This window comes from Jaculus jaculus, chromosome 8 (assembly GCF_020740685.1).
Source record: "Jaculus jaculus isolate mJacJac1 chromosome 8, mJacJac1.mat.Y.cur, whole genome shotgun sequence".
Lineage (NCBI taxonomy): Eukaryota > Metazoa > Chordata > Mammalia > Rodentia > Dipodidae > Jaculus > Jaculus jaculus.
In genome coordinates, this window is record NC_059109.1 from 112,402,994 (window position 1) to 112,423,220 (window position 20,227).

At 42.6% G+C, this 20,227-nt stretch overlaps 1 protein-coding gene and 1 pseudogene across 3 annotated transcripts in view; one reads left to right on the forward strand and one right to left on the reverse strand.

The window, feature by feature from the left end:
• The window catches only part of Cbfa2t2 (CBFA2/RUNX1 partner transcriptional co-repressor 2), a 125,576-nt gene that overhangs the window by 11,476 nt on the left and 93,873 nt on the right, over window positions 1-20,227 (forward strand). Inside the window, exon 1 of one of the 3 annotated variants that reach the window (XM_004668093.2) lies at window positions 18,467-18,576. The exons of the other annotated variants lie outside the window; for them this stretch is intronic. The gene's annotated coding sequence lies outside the window, so the exon portion shown is untranslated. Of the gene's footprint in view, window positions 1-18,466; window positions 18,577-20,227 lie in introns of those variants that run through there. 3 annotated transcript variants of the gene reach the window in all.
• Window positions 1-20,227, reverse strand: part of LOC123462757 — a 51,127-nt pseudogene that overhangs the window by 11,239 nt on the left and 19,661 nt on the right.

Consider the following 20,227-nt stretch of genomic DNA (forward strand, 5'->3'; position numbering starts at 1 on the left):
ATTAATCTATTTATTTATTTATTTATTTTTATTTTTTATTTATTTTTTTTTTTGAGGTAGGGTCTCACTCTGGTCCAGGCTGACCTGGAATTAGCTCTGTAGTCTCAGGGTGGCCTCGAACTCACAGCGATCCTCCTACCTCTGCCTCCCGAGTGCTAGGATTAAAGGCGTGCGCCACCACGCCCGGCTATTTTTTTTTTTAAGAGCATCAATAACATTTTTATTTATTTATTTATTTATTTGAGAGCGACAGACACAGAGAGAAGGACAGATAGAGGGAGAGAGAGAGAATGGGCGCGCCAGGGCTTCCAGCCTCTGCAAACAAACTCCAGACGTGTGTGACCCCTTGTGCATCTGGCTAACGTGGGACCTGGGGAACCGAGCCTCAAACCGGGGTCCTTAGGCTTCACAGGCAAGCGCTTAACTGCTAAGCCATCTCTCCAGCTCCCATTAATCTATTTTTTTTACTTACATATTTACAATACCATCCTATTAAGTACTCCCCTCCCTTTCTTTCTCTTCCCTTTATATCTCTTTTCTAGCTTACTGGCCTTTGCTACTGAGTTTTCTTTCTACTCACACACAAGTCCAATCATTATCCACATATGAGAGAACATGTGATGCTTGGCTTTCTGGGCCTGGGTTACCTCACTTAGTATAATTCTTTCCAGATCCATCTATTTTCCTGCAAATTTCATAATTTCATTTTCTTTACCACTGAATAGAACTCCATTGTAGTGTTTTGTTTTGTTTTGTTTTGTTTTGTTTTGTTTTTAAGGGAGGGCCTCTCTCTAGCTCAGGCTGGCATGGAATTCTTGGCAATTTTCCTACTTCTGCCTCTCAAGTGCTGGGATTAAAGGTGTGTACTGCCTGGCCCGGCTTTTTAAATATTTTACTATTTTGGGGGAGAGAGAGGGAAATGGGAGCACCCGGGGCCTCTCATTCCTGCAGATGAACTCCAGATGCATGCACCACCTTGTGCATCTGGCTTTATTTGGATACTGGGTACAAACCTAGATATTTAGTTTTGCAGGTAAGTGCCTTAATCACTGAGCCATCTCTCCAGCCCCCATGGCTGGCCTTGAACCCCTAACAATTTTGTCTTCCCAAGTGCTGGGATGACAGGTCTGAGCCACCATGCTCAGCTGTCTGTGTTAATATTAATGACTGTGAGAATCTGTTAGATAGATCATCAAGTGTCTATGGGTGCAGTGACCCTTTATCATGTAAGTGTGGCTTTTCTAGATTTGACTCCTGCTGGGTGTGGTGATAACATGCCTGTAATCTTAGCACTTGGGAGGTCGAGGAGGGAGGATGGTGAATTTGAGGCCAACCTAGGTTTAAGACTGTTAGTAAAACATACCCTTCTCCCCCTCCAATAAAATAAGAAAAAAATGATTCTCCCTTTCTGTTTTGTTTTGCTGTGATTAAATACAGAAATCAGGGGCTGTAGAGATGTCTTAATGGACAGACACTTGCCTGTGAAGCCTAAGGACCCTGATAGGATTCCTCAGTACCTCATGTAAGCCAGATGCACATGGTGACATGTGTCTGGATTTTGCTTGCAGACAGTAGAGATCCTGGCTTGCCCATTCTCTCTCTCTGCCTTTTTATCTTGCTCTCTCTCAAAAAAAAAATCAAACCATATTTTGTGTGTGTGTGTGTGTGTGTGTGTGTATGTGTATGTATGTATGTAGGTATGTATATGTATGTGTATATATATATTTGTATGCATACACACACACATATATATATTTGATTTTTCAAGGTAGGGGTCTCACTTTAGCTCATGCTGACCTTGAATTCACTATGTAATATCAGGATGGCCTTGAACTCATAGCGAACCTCTTACCTCTGCCTTCTGAGTGCTGGGATTAAAGGCATGCGCCGCCACGCCCGGCTTAAATAAATAAAAAGAAATTTTTTAATGCAGAAATAAAAGTGTAATTCAGAGTAACCAAAATAAAATTCTGAATTTATAGCGTTGGAACTCATAGCGATCCTCCTACCTCTGCCTCCCAAGTGCTGGTATTAAAGATGTGAGCCACCACGCCTGGCTTCCAGCTAGACCTTTTAATTAAATTAGCGGATGGCAACAAATATGTAATCTGACCTCTCCAGACTCCTAAGTGAAATGCTAATATCAGGCACTGCACAGCTCCCTGGACACACTACTTTGACCTTTTCCTCTTTTACAAATGTTCTGCTCATTCCTTTGTTAATTTAACCATGTAGAAATTCTGTCTGCTTTTAATTCTTCAAAGCCACATGAGAACAGACATTCAAATAGCATACATTTATTCATTTTGGCCTCATGTCTTAGAGCTACACTAATCACACCCACATTTTCCTGTAATTCACTCATAGTTTTAACTAGTTCATTGGCTCTGGACAACTACCACCCTCACCTTCCATTAAAGCCACTATACCAGAGATATCTTTCTGTTTTTCTGTTTCTTTCTCCTCCTTTTGTTATGTTTTTCCTTCAAGTAGAGTCTCACTCTTGTCCAGACTGATCTGAAATTCACTGTGTAGCCTCAGGGTAGCCTCGAACTCATGATCCTCCTACCCCTATCTCCTAAGTGCCACCACGTGTGGCTTTTTTTTTTAATTTAAACTTTTTCTGATTTATTTATTTATTAGAGACAGAGTGCCATGGGCCTCTAGCCACTGCAAACAAACTCCAGATGGATGTGCCACCATGTGCATCTGGCTTACATAGATAGGACCTAGAGAATCGAACTTTGGTCCTTAGTTTTTGCAGGCAAGTGCCTTAACTGCTAAGCCATATCTCCAGCCCACACCCAGCTTTTTCAAAAAATTTATTTGAGAAAGAGAGAGAAAGAATATGAATATGGGTGTCCCAGGGCCTTCTGCAACTGTAAGTGAACTCCAGGTGCATGTGCTACTTTGTACATCTGGCTCTGTGTGGGTACTGGGGGCTTGAACCTGGGTCATCAGACTTTGCAAGCATTTGCCTTTAACTAATGAGCCATCTACCCAGCCCCCCTCTTTTTTTTTTCTTCGAGGTAGGGTCTCACTGCAGCCCAGGTTGACCTGGAACTCTCACTGTAGTCCCAGGCTGGCCTTGAACTCACAGTACTCTTCCTACCTCTGCCTCTCCAGTGCTGGCAGTATATACTTCCTATTTCTTTCTTTCTTTTTTTTTTTTTTTGTGGTGGTGGTTTTTTGTTTTGAGGTAGGTTCTCACTCTAGCTCAGGGTGACCTGGAATTCACTATGTAATTTCAGAGTATCCTCAGTCATAGTGATCCTCTTAGCTATGTGCTGGGATTAAAGGTGTGTGCCACCACACCTGGCTTTTTTTTTTTTTTTTTTTTTTTTTTTTTTGAGGTAGGGTCTCAGTAGTTCAGGTTGATCTGGAACTCACTCTGTTGTCTCAGACTGGCCTCAAATTTAGAGCAGTTCTCCTACCTCTCCTTCCCAAGTGCTGGGATTAAAAGCATGTGCCACCATGTCTGGCTAGCACATAATACTTTGCAATCTTATAATTTCCAGCCAGGTGAAAAGTCCACAAAACTATCATGTCTTTAAACAAGAGTGAAGCTATTTATCTCTTCTTATGTCTGAAGTACTTTGTAACATATTTTATGAATGGCAGCAATATTCTCTATTGATTTTTCTCAGTGTTAGTGAAATGTCTTTAAAGTGATCACACCTTTCATTCCAGAGAGCTCTTATGTATTCTGTAATAAATGCAGGTATATGATTGACTACTTCATGAGGGTGCTAAGCACCATTTGTATTCTCTCCTTCCTCTTAAGTGCAGTGTCATCTAGCAGGTTCCCCTGTTGTCCATATTTGTACAAGATACTGTTTTTCTAGCAGCAGAAATGGGAAATAATGAACCTGTCCATAATTGAAACTGTGATGGAAATGAAAATAGGATTTTTTTTTACTGTTAGTTGACATTACAGAGGAAAGCTTCAAGTGGCCCAAGCTCTGCATATGCCTATAGAAGTCAGCACCCTAGTATTTTTTTCTTCTCCCCTTTCCTTCTGGTCTTTCAAGGTAGAGTCTCACTCTGGTTCAGGCTGACCTGAAATTCACTATGTAGTCTCAGGGTGGCTTTGAACTCATGGTAATCTCCTACCTCTGCTTCCCGAGTGCTGGGATTAAAGGCGTGCAGCACCACTCCTGGCAGCACCCTAGTCTTGATATATATCTCCAGCCATATTTTGGTATCTTATGAGGTAAGCTCTCACTATGTAGCCCTGCCTTCCCTGGAACTTGCCATTTAGACCAGGAACTTGTTTCTGCCCCTCCTGCTTCTGGGAGATGGTTCAGTGGTTAAGGTGCTTGGCTGCAAAGCCTGATGACCCCGGTTTAATACCCAAGTATCCTCATAAAGGAATATGCTGAAAGCGGCACATGCATATGAAGTTTGTTTGCAAGTGTCCAGAGGCCCTGTTGGGCCCATTCTCTCTGCCTCTCTTCTATTTCTTGCTTGCAAATAAATAAATAACACATTAAAATATAAATAAAACTTCAGGGGTGAGCTATGTTCCCAGCCCTTCTAATTTTTTTCCCTGTCCAAGGTAGGGTCTCAGTCTAACCTGGAATTCACTATGTACTCTCAGGCTGACATAGAACTCATGGCTATCCTCCTACCTCTGCCTTCAGAGTGCTGGGATTAAAGGTGTATGCCTCCACACCCTGTCCTTATAAATGTTGATATATTTGTCATAATAACTTGAAATTGTTACATTTGTATTTGGGGATGAAAGCCATATTTTATCAATCTATAGATGATTGATCTTCATTTGGACAATAGAAGAAAGATGCTGACCTGACCTTGATTCGTTTGCCCCTAGTTTTGTTCGTAGTGCATGGGATGAATATAGTGGGCCATGTGTTACACTTGAACTGCAGCTGTCCTGTCTGTGGAAGCAGGTGGGCAGATTCTTTGTCATCAGGAAAACACAGTTGGTGAGACTTAGGAGAAAGCTAACTGATTGCTTTTCCAGCTCTTTCCAGTCACATATACCTGAGCACAGCTTTTACCTTGGCACATGTATTGACTCTGGTCGGGACAATAACAGCACAAATGAACAGAAAGTATTACTTTTAAGTGTGTGTGTGTTTTGAGGCAGTCAGTGTCTCATTGTGGATTTCTCTGCTGGCCTGGAAGTGTATCCTGCCTCAGCCTCCCTAATGCTGGGTTACAGGGGCATGTTACCATACCCTGCTCTATGTTTTTGGGTTGACACTACAAAAGATAATCGAAGGATTTTATTTATTCATTTTGGAAAATTTATTTCTGTTATTTGTATTTTGGGATTGTGTTTTACTGTACTATCCAGACAGGCCTGAACACACCTCCCTCAGCTTTTGCAGTTGGACCTATAGGTTGGAGCTGCCATGCCTGGCTAAGGCTTTAGTGTTCTTTTTTTGAGGATCTCATGGAGCCTCAGGTAGTTTCAAATCATATAACTGAGGCTGGTCTTCCATCCAACTTCTAATCCTTTTGCCTCCTCCTGGAAAACTTAATAATAACTATTATTATTTTTTGGTTTTTCGAGGTAGGGTCTTGTGCTAGTTCAGGCTGACCTGTAATTCACTATGTAGTCTCAGGGTGGCCTTGAACTTACAGCAGTCCTCCTCCCTCTGCCTCCTGAGTGCTGGGATTAAAGGAATGCTCCACCACGTCTGGCTGCTATTATTATTATTATTATTATTATTATTTTGAGATAGGGTGTCACCTCTAGTTCAGGCTGACCTGGAATTCACTATGTCATCTCAGGGTGGCCTTGAACTCTCTGTGATCCTCCTCCCCTTGCTTCCAGAGTGCTGGGATTAAAGGTGTACACCATCACGCCTGGCTTTAAATTTTTTTTTTTTTTTTTTTTTGCCGGGTTTGGTTGCACGCCCCTTTAATTCCAGCACTAGGGAGGCCAAGGTAGGAGGATTGCTGTGAGTTTGAGGCCAGCTTGAGAATTCCAAGTTAATCTGGGCTAGAGTGAGACCCTGCTTCAACCCTCCACCACAAAATATTTATTTAGTTGAGCATGGTGGAACACACCTTTCTTTAATCCCAGCACTCAAGGAGGCAGAGTTTCATTTAGCCCAGTCAGGCCTTAAATTTGGTAAGCTGGTGAGACTGACCTTGAATTTCTGATTCTCCTGTCACCACCTCTGGGAATACAGGCATGTTGCAGTTACTTTTTCTTTGCTGGGACAAACATCTGAACAGAAGCAGTTTATGGCAGGAAAGGGTTTATTTCAATCTTATAGATTCCAGGGGATGCTTCATTGTGGTTGGAAGAATCTGGTTCACTTCCATAGATCCATAGCTGAGAGAAACTGCAACTATAATAAACATCAACACTCACCTGGAGCTCCAAGTGCTCTACACCCCTCAGGCCTGGCCTAAAAGGTCTGCCCCCAGTGACAGCTCCTCCAGCAGGCTGCCAGAGACTTAAGTAGGAAGTTTAAAACATAACCAAAAACCTCTTGAGTCAGCATGGAGAAGATGGCTTAGTGGTTAAGGTATTTGCCTGCCAAACCAAAGGACCGCAGTTCAGTTCCCTAGGTTCCACATAAGCCAGATGCACAAGGTGGCGTATGAGTCTGGAATTTGTTTCCAGTGGCTGGAGGCCCTGGCACATACATTCTCTCTCTCCCTCTATCTCTCAAATAAATAAATAAAATATATTTTAAAAAATCTGAGTCCATTGCAGAAGAGGTGACAGAGGAATATAAGAGCCAAAAGAAGGGTAGGACTACTTACAATGCAATCTTCCAGACACAGAATGGTCTTGATATGTACAGCATCTGTTACTACTTACACAAGACCTTCATAATAGGAGGAAAAGATGATGACATCAGAATAAAAGAGACTGGGCCAAGTGTGGCAGGACACGTCTTTATTCCTAACATTTGCTTGGGAGGCAGAGGTAGGAGGATGCTATGAGTTCAAGGGCAGACACCCTAAAGTAGGTTACATAGTGAATTCCAGGTCAGCCTGGGCTAGATTGAGACCCTACCTCGAAAAACTCAAGAAAAAAAAAAGTAAAAAAACAAAAATGAATGAATGAAAAGGAAAGTTACTAACTATATATAGTAATAAAGTTATTTTATTAAAAATTTCCTAAGGCATTGGGGTACATAAATTGACATTGTCACCCATGGTGGGGTAGGGCTCTTCCATGATAACACCCACTTTTATTAGTAATTCCAGTAAATGTATTACTTTACCAAAGCTCCATTTTGATGGAATTGCTTCTTTGGTCTGTTACTGTCCTTTCTTGGGTGAATGGACACATTGATCATGGTAGATTCTTCTCTGTGGTGAAGTAGTAAGCCATAAAAGGCAAATTTCTAGAGGTTATGGGTATCATGCTCAAGAATACGATGGGGCCAGGCATGGTGGTTCATGCCTTTAATCCTGGCACTTGGGAGGCAGAGGTAGGAAGATCACTGTGGGTTTGAGGCCACCCTGAGACTACATAGTGAATTCCAGGTCAGCTTTTCCTGTCTCCACCTACCAAGTTCTGAGATTATAGGCTACCACACCCAACTCCAAATCTAGTCATAGTTTTACAGAGGAAGAATGAGGTAGATAATATGGACTGCTAGTTGGATGCATTATTGGGTTTTTAAAGAAATTGGCCAGTTTTGTATATTTAAAAAAAATTTTTTTATTGACAACTTCCATAATTGTAGACAATAACCCATGATAATTCCCTTCCACCCCCTCTCAATCAATCTCTTTTATTTTGATGTCATCATCTTTTCCTTCTATTATGATGGTCTTGTATAGGTAGTGTCAAGTGCTTGAAGTCATGGATATCCGGGCCATTTTTTGTGTCTGGAGCGTGTTGTACCCTTCCTTTGGTTCGTACGTTCTTTCTGCTACTTCTTTCACAATGGACCCTGAGTCTTGTAAGGTGTGATAGAGATTTTGGTGCTGAGCCTCCTGTCACTACTCAGCAACATGGCGCCTTCTGAGTTATCCCAATGTCACCGCCATCTGAAAAGAGAAGCTTCTCTAACCAAAAGTGAGAGTAGCATTAATATATGGGTGTGAACATTAAGAGAAGTGCTTACTGGGCACTTTGATGAGTATAGTATACACATTTAGCCAGACACCAGCAGATATTACACAGCTAGGGCTCATGACTACTCCTGTTGTAGGTTTTCAGTATTAGGGATGTATTCCTTCCCACGGAGCGGGCCTCCCGTCCAATGAGAGTGGTTGGTTTCTCCCATAACAGACATGCCACTATTGCACCTGTTGGCTCATTTGGCCTGGCTAGTCAAATTTAAGGCTTGCGGTGTCCACTGTTGAGTATCTGGTGATTTCTCTCTCTCCCATTGAACTGCATGCATTGTAGCTTTTTCCAGCTTTCTGTCAGCTGGTCTACATGGAAGAGGTTTTCAGCTCAGCTTCAGCAGGATTTCTCAGTGATCTTGCAGCTCAAGTATGTGGAGCCTTCAGCAATAGGGTCTTACCATCTATTCCTGGTAGGAAACCAAGAGCCTTGGCGATGGCCTGTAATGTTTTGGGGCTATCACTGACCTCCCTGGAAGAAATTGGTCATTTTTTTTTTTTTTTCGAGGTAGTGTGTCACTCTGGTTCAGGCTGACCTGGAATTAACTATGTGGTCTCAGGGTGGCCTTGAACTCATGGTGATCCTTCTATCTCTGCCTCCCGAGTATTGGGATTAAAGGCTTGCACCACCATGCCTGGTAAAACTGGTCAACTTTAAAGTTTAATATTTTTATTTATTTGAGAGAGAGTGGGTATGGGTGTGTCAGGGCCTCCTGTTACTGCAAACAAACTCCAGACGAATGTGCCTTATTGTGCATCTGGTTTTACGTGGGTACTCAGGATCGAATCTAGGCCATCAGACTTTGCAAGCCCGTGTCTTTATCCACTGAGCCATTTCTCTAGCTCCTGTATGCATTATCTTAAGGGTGCATGGACAGAGGTAGTTTTCTGTCACCTAAGGTTTGAGAGAGTTTGAAAGATCTTCATATGTGATTAGGAAAAAATTGAGAAGAGAAAGCATAGATAGGTCTTGTGCATCTGGCTTATGTGGGTCCTGGGGAATCGAAACCTGGGTCCTTGGTCCTTTGGCTTTGCAGGCAAGCACCTTAGGTGGTTAAGCCATCTCTCTAGCTCTTCCATACCCATTCTTAATCCACTTGTCAGGATTGCACCATAAATAAGCAATGGAGTGCTGGGGAGATGGCTAAGACAGTTGGTTAGAGCACATGAGGCTGCCTAAATTTGATTCCCTAGCATCCATGTAAAAACCTGGGAGAAGCTGGGTGTGGTGGCACACGCCTTTAATCCCAGCATTCTGGAGGCTGAGGAGGTAGGATGATATCTATCTCCTACCTCAAGAGTTTGAGGCCAGCTTGGAGCTACAGAGTTCCAGGTCAGCCTGGGCTAGAGTGAGACCCTATCTTGGTGGGGGTGGGAGGGTTGGGACAAAAAAAATAGTTGGGAGTTATGCATGTCTGTAACCCTAGTACTGAGGTGGATCCACACAAGAGAATCTCTGGGGCTTTCTGGTCAGCCAGTCTGAGTTCAGTGAGATACTGTCTCAAGGAAAGAAGTGGATAAATCTTTGCATGTGTGAATCTTGCACATAACACACACATATCCCACATACTGTCTATGTGCACATGCCAGAAACCAATTGCCTTGGGTTTCCAGGAAAATGAGTATAGTTTTTAATGTGGGGTAATGAATTGAGGGATTAGTCATAGAGTACTTGTAACATGGGTGAGGACCTTGGTTCAATCCTTAGAACTGTTTCTAAAAAAGGGAAGACAATTTGAGACCAAGAGTTTAGAGATTAATTATTCAGGATGCAGTGTTCCATAAGCATTTGTTGAAATAAGAGTATGACTTGACATTACAAAATGTAGGATGATAGAAAATGTGCACAGATTTACAAGGCTATATTTCCAGCTATAATTTAGTAAAAGCTAGAAGTATTATAGTGAATTCCAAGGTAGCCTGGGCTAGAGTGAAGTAGAAAAGTACAAAGGATACTTATAAAGTGTCAAATGATGTCTGTCATTGAACCCAGAATGCATTTGAGATTGTTACCATATAGTCCCTTTACCCTGTGTTTGGGATTTTGAAATGCATTTTTGTTGGATTACTGTCCCACTACAAGAAGAAATTCTGTTATAGTTCTACATTTGAAACTGTTTCATTCTGGATTCCTTCCGGACCTTTATAATAATGTCTGTGGTCACACTGGACTCAGTGTGTTCCTAAACAAAAGTACACAATCATACAACTGTAGGCATAAATGAGGGGCATATGCATGTGGTATAAAAGGAACTCCGGGTCTTACTTATGTTTCTGGGTGGGCAAGCTAAACTAATAGCTCCCAGCAGTTTTTTCTGAATCAGACATTGTGGAGCCAGGAACATAGAGTTTGGAATTCCATTGCATATGTGAAGGATCTGTCTTTTATCCTCCAAACCATCATTTGTTAAATGGCTAATGACCCAGTGAACCTGTTGACAAGAGAAGGGGAAGACTGGCAAAGATCAAGTTAAAAAGAAAAAAAGTTCAAAGGTAGGAAAGCAAGAATATAAAGGGCTTAAACATGTCTTCACTTCACCCCCCCTTTTTTGGGGGGTTCAAAGTAGGGTTTCACTGTAGTCCAGGCTGACTTGAAATTCACAGTGTAGTCTCAATAATGTAGTCTCAGGGTATCTTTGAACTCATGGTGATCTTTCTACCTCTGCCTCCTAAGTGCTGGGATTAAAGGCATGCACCATTACATGCGGCGGCTGCTGCTGCTGCTTCTTTTTTTTTTTTTTTGGAGGTAGGGTCTCACTCTGACCCAGGCTGTCCTGGAATTAACTATGTAAACTCAGGGTGGCCTCAAACTCACTCATGGGCAATCCTCCTGCCTCTGCCTCCTTAGTGCTGGGATTAAAGGCATATGCAAGCCAGGCGTGGTGGCTCACGCCTTTAATCCCAGCACTCGGGAGGCAGAGGTAGGAGGATTGCCGTGAGTTCGAGGCCACCCTGAGACTTCATAGTGAATTCCAGGTCAGCCTGGGCTGGAGTAAGACCCTACCTTGAAAAAACAAAAACAAAAAAAAAAAAAAAAAGGGCATATGCAGCCATGCTCTGCAAAAATTTTTGTTTATTTATTTGAGAGGGAGAGAATGGGCACAGCAGAGCCTCCAGCTGCTACAAACCAACTCCAGATGCATGTGCCACCTTGTGCATCGGTCTTATATGGGTTGTGGGGAGTTGAACCTGGGTCCTTTGGTTTTGTAGGCAAGTGCCTCAACTGCTAAGCTATCTCTCCAGCCCCTACTAGGAATTTTTTAAGTTTTTTTAAAAATATTTTTATTTATTTTAGAGAGTGATAGAAACAGGCAGAGAGAGTTGGAGGGATGGTTTAGCAGTTAAAGTGTTTGCCTGCAAAGCCAAAGGACCCAGGTTCAATTCCCTAGGACCCACATTAGCCTGATGCACAAGGAGGTGCATGCGTCTGGAATTCATCTGCAGTGGCTGGAGGCCCTGGCGCGCTCATTCTATCTTGTCTGTCTCTGTCTCTCTCTCTCCCACTGTCAGATAAGTAAATTAATTTAACTAATTAAAATATTTTTAAAAAGAAACAGGCAGAGAGAATGGGCATGCCAAGGGTCTCCAGCCATTGCAAAAAAAAAAAAAAAAAAAAAAAAGCAACTCTGGATACATGTGCCACCTTGTGCATCTGGCTTACGTGGGTCCTGGGGAATCGAACCTGGGTCCTTGGCTTTGTAGACAAGCACCTTAACTGCTAAGCCATCTTTCCAGCCCTATTTTCTATTTTTGTTGGTGCTTGGGATGGAATTCACCCTTTGGCATGCTCTGGAGAATTTTGAATGCATACAAAATGTATTGAATACTCAAACCTAGCTCCCTAGCTGGAAAAAAGCCACAGTTATCAGACTTAACAAAGGGAATCCAGAACTCTTGGAACCATGGATTTGGTCTGCAGATCTTTTTAGGTCTTGGCTTCCTTGGCCATACACCACCAAATACCCCTTATCTCTGTTTTAGCATCTATTGTACAGAGAGCGCTGTTTTGGCTTTGTGATGAGTGGTACATGACTTAAATTCTAATAATGAGATAACTTATTTATATATAGTTTTGGGGCCAAAGATGTAATTCTGTCCAGTGAGGATAGTGAAGGAGAGGACATAGGTAGTTTCACTGAGCAGATGTCATTTGATTTTAGAACAGAAGGTTGAATCAAGAAGGTAGAGGACAGATGCCTGAGACAGCACTGCAAGCCATCTATTAGCTCTTTTTCACTGGGTTGGAACATGACATATTTATAACCGAATATGTTTAAAAAAAAAAAGACTTCTACAGGATGTGTTTTTTTCTTTCTTGAAGCAACTTGGAAATGTGAGTCAGTTTTAGATAGGTTTCTTTTAAAGTCTGTCTTTCTTGAACACTTTTAAGATTTTTCATACATGATATAATCTTTTGAAAAACACCCGTCTGTCTGATCAGAACCTATGAGAAGATCGCAGCTTTGTCTGTACCTTTTGATTATATTTGTCAATAAAATGAACAGGAGAGCTTTTATAAAAAGCTGACGGAGGGGGTGGGTGGGGGACTGGAGAGATGGCTTAGCGGTTAAGCGCTTGTCTGTGAAGTCTAAGGACCCCGGTTTGAGGCTCGATTTCCCAGAACCCACACTAGCCAGATACACAAGGGGGCACGTGTGTCTGGAGTTCATTTACAGTGGCTGGAGGCCCTGGCGTGCCTATTCTCTCTCTACCTGCCTCTTTCTCTCTCTCTCTCTCTGTCGCTCTCAAATAAATAAAAATGAAAAAAGAAAAAGCTGTTAGGGGCAAGCATAGTGGTGCATGCCTTTTCTTCCAGCACTTGGGAGGTTGCGGTAGACAAATCACTGAGTTCAAGGCCAGCCTGGGAAAGAGTGAGACTCTACCTGCGGGGAGGAGGCAGCTGTCAGGTTAAAGGGACTATAAATAGTGTGGTGTATACTGAGATAGTGAGATACCTGGCACCTTCCTTAGACTTGTGCTGCTTCTGTTTCTCAAGGAGTGTTTCTTTTTGACTTCCAGAATTATGTTTCTCACTGCTCACAGATGATGTCCATTTGGCTGGTTTCCCTGTCTTTTATATCCAGCTGTTTCCAACTGCATGGAATCCTTAGGGATTTACACTCTCTGTGCTTCTTCCTGATGCTCTTCTGCAGTCTTTCCCTCTTACATATATATTTTTGTTTGGTTGGTTTGGTTTTTCAAGGTAGGGTTTTGATCTAGCCCAGGCTGACCTGGAATTTACTGTATAGTCTCAGGCTGACCTCAAACTCATGACAGTCCTCCTACTTCTGCCTCCCAAGTGCTAGGACTAAGGCTTGCACCACCACACCTGGCCTTTTTAGTTTTTTGAGGTAGGGTCTCACTCAGGCCCAGGCTAATCTAGAATTCACCATGTAGTCCCAGGCTGGCCTTGAACTCATGATGATCTCCTACCTCTGCCTTCCCAGCACTGAGATTAAAGGCGTGTGCCACTCTGCCTGGCCATATATGTTTATATATTCTTTTCTTCCTTTATTTACAAGGAAGGAAGGAGGAAATGAAGGAGGGAGGGAGGGAGGGGAGGAGAGGGGGAGTGTGGTGGTTTGATTCAGGTGTCCCCCATAAATTTAGGTGTTCTGAATGCTAGGTCCTCAGCTGATGGAGATTTGGGAATTAAAGGCCCCTGGAGGCAATGTATTTTTGGTGACGGGTTTATCGGTGTTAAAGCTAGCTTCCTCTTGCCAGTGTTTGGCATGCTTTCCTGTTGCTATTGTCCATCTGATGTTGGCTAGGAGGTGATGTCAACCCTCTCTGCTCCTGCTGTTGTTTTCCCCTGCCATCATGGAGCTTCCCCATCATGGAGTCTGTAAGGCAAAATAAACCTTTTTTTTTTTTTTCTCCCCACTAGCTGCTCTTGGTTGGGTGTTTTCTGCCTACAGTGTGAACTTGACTGCAACAGGGAGGGAGAGGGGCAGGCCAGGGCCTGTTGCCATTGCAAACGAATTCCAGACGCATGTGCCACTTTGTGCATCTGGTTTTAGGTGGGTACTGGGGAATCGAACCCAGGTTGTCAGACTTAGCAAGCAAGCACCTTCAACTGCTGAGCTCAGGCTGTCTTTGAACAGGCTGTATCTAAGCCCATGGTGATCTGCCTGCCTCAACTCCCTGGTGCTTGGGTTACAGATGGGAGCCATGTAACCATCTATTTTTAATTCTTATTTTACAATGTTTATTTGCAAACAGAGAGGGGAGGAGGGGATGAGTGTGTGGGTTCATGGGTGCTCCAGGGCCTCTCCTGCTGCAAATGAACTCCATCTGGCTTTATGTAGAAACCTGGGCAATCAAACCCAGGCTGGTAGGCTTTGTAAGCAAGTACCTTTAACAGCTGAGCCAAGGCTGACCTAGAACTCACTCTGTGCTTTTTTGTCTTTTTTTTTTTTTTTAAAGATTTTTATTTATTTATTTGAGAGAGAGAGACAGAGAGAGAAAGAGGCAGATAGAGACCGAAAGAGAGAATGGGCGCGCCAGGGCCTCCAGCCATTGCAAACGAACTCCAGACGCGTGCACCCCTTTGTGCATCTGGCTAACGTGGGTCCTGGGGAATCGAGCCTCGAACCAGGGTCCTTAGGCTTCACAGGCAAGCGCTCAACAGCTACGCCATCTCTCCAGTCTGCTTTTTTGTCTTTTTGAGGTATAGTCTCACTCTGGCCCAGGCTGACCTGGAATTCACTATGTAGTCTCAGGGTGGCCTTGAACTCATGGATCCTCGTACCTCTGCCTCCCGAGTGCTGGGATTAAAGGAGTGCGCCACCATGCCCGGCTCTGGAGCTCACTCTGTAGTACTAGGCTGGCCTTGGAACTCACAGTGACCCTTGTATTGCAGTCTCCCTAGTGTACTACCACACCTAGCTTCATGTAACATTTATTCATGTCAGAAAAGCTAGAGACTGTTTAGAGAGTCCTCAGTGGATAAAGAGTTAAACTGTAGAACACCCACAGTGTGGAGTTCTCAGCAGTGAAAAGAAGAAACCAGGCTGGAGTGATGGCTTAATGGCTAAGGCACTTGCCTGCGAAGCCTGAAGACCCAGGTTGGATTCCTTAGTACCCACGTAAGCCAGATGCACAAGGTGGCATATGTGTCTGAAGTTTGTTTGCAGTGGCTAGAGGCCCTGATAGGCCCATTTTATCTGCCTCATTCTTTCTCTTAAAAAAATAAATAAAATGTTGAAAAAAGAAGAAATCACTCCTGGCTTTATTTATTTTTTATTTTTTAAAGTATTTTATTTATTTGAGAGACAGAGGGTGGGGCAGAGAGAGAGAGAGAGGGGGGGGAGGGAGGGAGGAAGAGAGAGGGAGAGAGAGGGAGAGAGAGGAAGAGGGGGAGGGGAGGGGGAGGGACGGAGGGAGGGAGAGAGGGAGAGAGAATGGGAATGAATAGGTGCACCAGGGCCTCCAGCCACTGTAAATGAACTCCAGATGTGTATGTCCCCTTGTGCATCTTGCTTACATGGGTCCTGGGGAATTGAACCTGGGTCCTTTGGCTTTGCAGACAAGCACCTTAGCCACAAAGCCATTTCTCCCACCCTAGTTTTGATTTGATTTTTTTTAATTTTAGTTTTTTCAAGGTAGAGTCAGGCTGACCTGGCATTCACTCTGTAGTCTCAGGGTGGCCCTGAACTCATGGTGATCCTCCTACCTCTGCCTCCCAAGTGCTGGGATTAAAGGCAGGTACCACTGTATGCCTCATTGCTTTTTTTTTTTTTTAATTACTGAAATAGGGTTTCACTCTAGCTCAGGCTAATCTGGAATTTAGCCCCAGGCCGGCCTGGAACTCTTGTCAGTCTTCCTACTTTCAGCCTCCAGCTGGGATTAAAGGTTTGCACCATTATGCCCAGTCTTGTTCTGGGAAGTTGAATTTGGGAGTCTCTGGCTTTAGAGGCCCTTATGCTTAAGTAGCAGAGTGCCCTTAACCTTCTCTGCCCTGGATTTTTTTTAACTTTTGGTTGTGTTTGTCTATATGAAGATAGCGTAGTCTTCACAGTATGTTGTGAGTATGAAAAGAATGTGGTTATCCTAGCCATGTGCCTACAAACACAGTGTGAGTAGTCTTTAAATGTTTAGCCTGGTGCTATTGTAAGCACTGAGTAAGTGAATGCTTGCTTGCCTGTCCTATTTGTGTAATACTGCTTATGCTTGAACGAGCTTTTTCTCATTTTTAGGCCCTCTGAATCTTCGTTTTTCAAGATTAATGAAGTCCATTTCAGTTACCCATTTCTCCCAGTTTTACAGACTGGGCATGGACACTGCATATTAACAATATATATATATTTTGCCGGGTGTTGTGGCACACACTTTTAATCCCAGTACTTGGGAGGCAGAGGTAGGAGGATCTCTGGGAGTTCGAGGCCACTTTGAGAATACAGAGTGAATTCCAGGTCAGCCTTTGCTAGAGTGAAATCCTACCTCAAGCCCTCTCCCCCCACAAAAAATATATAATTGATCTATTTATTTGAGAGGGAGAAAGAGGTAGATAGAGAATGGGCACATCAGGGCCTTTAGCCACTGCCAATGAACTCCAAATGGATGCATCACCATGTGCATCTGATTTACGTGGGTATTGAGGAATCGAACTGAGGTCCTTTTGCTTTTCAGGCAAGCACCTTAAGTGCTAAGCCATCTCTCCAGCTCAAAAGCCGGCTTTTAAACAAAACAAAAACCTGTTTAATTATATTATACACATCATTCTGAATCTGTTTTCTTGTAGATATTAGCATATATATGCCTTCTTGTAATATGACCTAGGAGAGACCAAGTCCCTCATCCATTTTGTTTTTATTCTAAATTGTAGATTCACAAAAAGTTGCCCCTTCCAAAAATGGGTAAAGGCTGGGTGTGGTGGCACATGTCTTTAATCCCAGCATTCAGGAGGCTGAGGTAGGAAAAACCACTGTGAGTTTAAGGTCAGCCTGGGCTAGCTCAGAATGAGACCCAACCTTGGGGAAAAACTGTAGAGAGATTTCATGGATACCACCCAATTTTTGTGATAACATTTTATACTGCTCTGGGAACTATCAGGTTTTATTTACTTTTTTTTTTTTTTTTTTTTTTTTGATAGGGTCTTGCTCTAGCCCAGGCTGACCTGGAATTCACTATGTAGTCTCAGGGTGGTCCTCCTACCTCAGCCTCCCAAGTGCTGGGATTAAAGGCATGTGCCACCGTGCCTGGCTAGTTCCTAATTTTCATTCAGTAGGTATTGATTAAGCATTTATCACAGGCTAGCTATTGGAGGGGTATAAAAGATTACACTAACCTCGTATAATTGTCTTCCCTAGGGATATTCAAAATAATTGTCCCAGTTAAAAAAAATTTGGGAGGGGTGGTTTCAAGGTAGGGTTTCTCTTTTGCCTAGGCTGACCCAGATTTCATTATGTAGTCTCAGGGTGATCTCGAACTCATAGCATCCTCCTACCTCTGCCTCCCAAGTGCTGGGATTAAAAGCGTGCACCACCACACCCTGCTAATGTTTTTGTTTTTGTTTTTTTCTTTGCTGTTCATTGTTGAAACATTAATTAGCAGTTCTCCTAATAGTAAACATTTGATTCCTCACAGTGATATTTGTTGATTTTAAAACTCTTTTGCATTGTGTTTGTATCTTTCATTTATAATCTTTACAGCACCAGAACCATGTTGTCTGCATTGTCTTAATTCAGTCACGTGCCAGTTTTGCAGTGCTACCAAGTCTGGATCTGAGAGGCAGCTTGTGTGACTCATTTACATACATTTCTGTTGATACTCCCCAAATTAATTAATTTGCAACTTTATATTTTTGAACCAATTATATAGTGAAAGTGTATTTTTAATTCATTAAAAATTTTGTTATATGTAGGGTATAAAATTGGTTTAATGCATAGAAGCTATTAAACAATAGCAAAAACTACACATTATGTAGTACTTTAAATGGTAATTGTTAAGTGTTCGACTGTCCCCCAAAATGTGAGGTTGTCTGTCCATGTTTGTCTACATGCTTTTTCACTAGTGACTTGCATAGATAGGTTTTGCACAATATCCTTGCTGTTATTGTCAGCCATAAACAAATTACACGTATTTAACAAGTTAATGTCAGATTGGCCAGGAGCCACTGGGAGGTGTGTACTTAGTGACATCAGCTGGCAAAGAGCCCTGGTAACTGGGAGGGTTGGAAGGGTAGTGGGGAGAGAGGAAGCGGGAGGGAGGGAGAAAGAGACTGACTGTATCTGGAGATTCTGGCAAGGTGAAGAGCTGGTCTGTTTGGCAGGACCTTCCCATCTGGGATCCATCTGTGTTTCCCTGGAATGGGACAGGCAGCTCTAGTCAGTGAGAAGTCGCAGATGTGAGAGAGCTGACACATGTCCAGCTAATGAAGGAGGAAGGCTGCTCTCCGATTGGGCTTTAAAGACTAGGAGGAGAAAAGAGGAGCCTTTTAATTCCCATTTCAAGTAGATTTCATATATTAAGAATCCTGATTTATATAATCTGGCATTTGAGGTAAGTATGTTTTAGTTTTGTTTTGGGGGATAAAATGCACAATTCTCTGCCTTCTAAGCTGTGGCTTATCTCAAATAATGATGTGTTTCTTGATATGTGATATGTCTTTAGCCTTTGCTTGGTTTCATTTGGATGCTTTGTTTTGTTTATGTTTCTGTCTCATTTTTCAGTTGCTACATTCATATTTGAATGCCGTGGGGTTTTTTTGAATAGAAAGTTGAGTTAGTAACCAGATGTAATTATGAATTCTACAGCTAGAAAACTAGTCCCACAAATATTTGTTTAAGCTGTTCCACATTGGATCCTTTTGGGATGTTCTAAGGGATTTTTTTTTTCTTTTAAGCTTGAATATTATAAAGAGAAGGTTTATATAATAATGCTTCAGTGGGTTTGGGCAAATTTCAAGTAGAAGAGTGTTTGGGATATTCACATACATACAACAACTGTGTCCCATGATCCCACAGTTCTTGTTAGTTTATGATGCCTATTTTAGCTTTTTGCTATTTCCACAGAGTGTACTTGCTGGTTTTGAGGCCTCCAAATCCAGCCACCCACCTATAGGAAGAATTCACTGTATAGCTCTATTCATTATTTCTTTCAAGGAACCTACTGCTTTCTTTGAATCCTTCTCTCTACTCCCCTTCCCCCCTTTATTTATTTATTTATTTATTTATTTATTTATTTATTTTTAAGTATTTCGAAGCAGGGTCTTGTTCTAGCCCAGGCTGACCTGCAGTTTAATATGTAGTCTCAGGGTGGTCTTAACTCACAGTGATCCTCCTACCTCTGCCTTTGAGTGCTGGGATTTAAGGGGTGTGCCATCGTGCCTGGCCCTTTTTCTATTTATTTATTTGGAAGAGAAGAGACAGAGAACAGGCACGCCTGGACCTGTAGCCACTGCAACTGAACTCCAGACACATACTCTACTTTGTGCTTCTGACTTTATGTGGGTACTTGGGAATTGAACCCAGGTTGTTAGGTTTTGCAGGTAAGCACCCTAACCATTGAGCAATCTCTCCAGCCCCATCTGTTTTGCTTTTTTTTTTTTTAAACTATATTTATTTATTTGACAGAGAAAGGGAGAGAGTGAGAGAATGGGCGCACCAGGGCCTCCAGCCACTGCAAACAAACTCCGGACGTATGCACCCACCCCTTGTGCATTTGGCTGACAGGTCCCGAGGAATCGAACTTGGGTCCTTTGGCCTTGCAGGCAAATGCCTTAACTGCTAAGCCATCCCTTTAGCCCCTTTTTTGCCTTTCTGAGAGGTCTCACTTTGCAGCCTAGGCTGGCATGGAACTCCAGGCTGACTTTAGCTTCCTGAAGGCTGAAATTATAGGTGCAAATACCATTCCTGGTTCCCAGTCCCTATTTTTATGTAAATTAGAGAAGTTTGACTAACACCTAGAGGGCATGTAGATTGCTTTAAAAAATTCTAGATACTTATTTTTCTATTGTAATAGATTCCTAAACCTTTTGCTTTTTTTTTTTTTTTTTTGTAGTGTCTTCCTGTAGACCAGGATTCACTGTGTGTTTCAGGATGGCCTGCATCACTAACCCTGCAATATTTTTCTTTCTTTCTTTCTTTCTTTCTTTCTTTCTTTCTTTCTTTTCTTTCTTTTCTTTCTTTTCTTTCTTTTCTTTCTTTTCTTT